A 2,354-nucleotide genomic window follows, 5' to 3' on the forward strand; every position below is an offset into this window, starting at 1 on the left:
CACCCCCCAGAGGGGATGGTCACGCCGCAATCCCTTCTCCTCCATTCTCCTTTCGGGATCTTGGGCACGCACGCACACGCACCCGGCATGAGTTTTAAGCCACTGGGTCTGGGATGCGAACCGCGGTCGACTACGTTGGAGTCCAGCGACATAGCCATTACACTAACTGCTGGTTCCCAAGGCCAGCAATTTTCTCTTCTACATCTAAGATTCTATTTTTTGTATGATCTAGACTGCTTTTAATACTTTCAAGGGAGATTTTGACTTCCTGTATTAGAGCCTTCATCTCTAACAGGCCCATTTGATTCTTTTGTAAAGCGTGTAATTCCTCTTTTAGATCTTGCCAGAATTTCCTCACTTCCTGGAACTCGTCATCTCTTTTCTCTTTTCTCTTCTGCAGTTCATTGTCTCTCTTCTCTTCCATCTCTATTAGCTTCGCCATTATGAATATTCTAAATTCTTTATCAGACATTTCCATGATTTCCATTGAACTGTCTGTGGATGAAGAGGAGCTATTCTTTTCCCTTGTAGTAGAGGTATTTTCTTGCTTTCCCATATTTCTTGTGGCCCTGCGGTGATTTCTAGTCATCTGATGGATGGTGTGTTTCTTCCTAAACTTGAAGTTCAATCTGAGTGTTCAGGAGCATGCAGAAAGAGGTGATCCGGAATCTCTTTACCTTTCTGTTTTGATCTCTTTGCACAGCAGATTCAGTAGATATTGAGGAATATGTTAACCCTAATAGAATTTGGATGTTTGGCTATAGTTCCCTTAGATCTGTCTAGAAACAGAGAATGGAGATTGAAGAGCAGAGAGATGAGATAAAAGAAAAAGAAAAGGAAACAGAGAGAGAGAAACAATGACAACAACAACCAAGAAACAGGGAAAAAAAGGAAAAATAAATAAAAAACAGCTAAAAATTTTTTTAAAAAAGCAAAAAAAAATAGAAAAAATGAGAAGACAGGACAGAGGCAGAGAGAGGCAGAGATAGAGACAGAAGCAGAGAGAAGGCTTGAGGGGCTTTCTACCATTCAAGTTTGTGGGCTAGAGGCTGAATTTTCCGTAGAAAATCTTCATTTCTCTTTTTACCCTGAAATTACTAGTTCTCAGGTGCCATAAAGGTGTCTTCTTCCTTTGCTGATCTTATTAATTTGGCCATTCTGATGGGTATCACAGTGTAGTTTTAATTTGGATTTCTTTTATGTCTTTTCTTAAAGATTTATTTACCTTTATTTATTTATTTATTTATTTATTTATTTTTGGAGAGGTTTTTGCTATAGGGCGCGTGTGCTCGCCAGACAGACAGAGAGAGACAGAGAGACAGAAAGCGAGAAATTACCCCCCAGGGGGATGGTCACGCTGCAATCCCTTCTCCTCCATTCTCCTCTTGGGATCTTGGGCACGCACGCACACGCACCCCGCGTGAGTTTTAAGCCACCGGGTCCAGGACGCAAACCGCGGTCGACTACGTGGGAGTCCAGCGACATAGCCATTATGCTAACTGCTGGTCCCAGATTTATTTAATTTTATTTGTTATTATTATTTAGTTTTTAATTTGACCAGAGAGAGAAAGGGAAAGTAAGAAAGCAAGTCACCAGGTTCAGGATTTGAACCACAGTTGGCCATGTGGGAGCCAAGTACCCCAACCACTATGCCACCTTCCAGCCCCTCCCTGATGTCTATTGAGCTTGGTCATTTTTTCATAAGATAATTATTTATTTGAATATCCTCTTTTGTGAAATGACATTCATGAATCCAGTTCATTTTTTCTATCAGATTCTCTGTATTTCTCTTATCAATATGCAAAAGCTCTTGTATATTTTTTAAGCAAATCTTTGTTGGCTATATGTGCTGCAAATATTGTTCCCCATTTCTGTGGCTTATGTTTATACTCTCTGAATTATATCATTTAGATAGAATTTATTAATTTTAATATAGTCTAATATAATTCAATCTTTTCTTTTATGGTTTATTGTATCCCATTTGGGAAAATCCTCTCTGCTCCAAGTCAAGAATTTATCTGATGCTATCACATTGTTTTATCACATATAGTTGCAGATATCATAGCAGTTATGTCGCTGGATTCCCACATGGTCGACCATAGTTTGAGTCTTGAATCCGGTGGCTTTAAAATCATGCCCAGCACATATGTGTGAGTGTCTAAGATCCTGGGAAGATAATAGAGGAGAAGGGACTGTGGTGTGGCCATGTACCCTGGAAGCGTGATTTCTCACTTTCACTCTCACTGTCTCTGTGTCTCTTTCCAGCGAGCGCACGTGTTCTAAGGCAAAAATGTCTAAAAAAAAAAAATGATGACCAATTTATCTGAAATTGATTTTGGTATGGTTGAAAGAGG

The sequence above is a fragment of the Tupaia chinensis genome, unplaced genomic scaffold (assembly GCF_000334495.1).
Source record: "Tupaia chinensis unplaced genomic scaffold, TupChi_1.0 Scaffold000047_1, whole genome shotgun sequence".
NCBI lineage: Eukaryota > Metazoa > Chordata > Mammalia > Scandentia > Tupaiidae > Tupaia > Tupaia belangeri.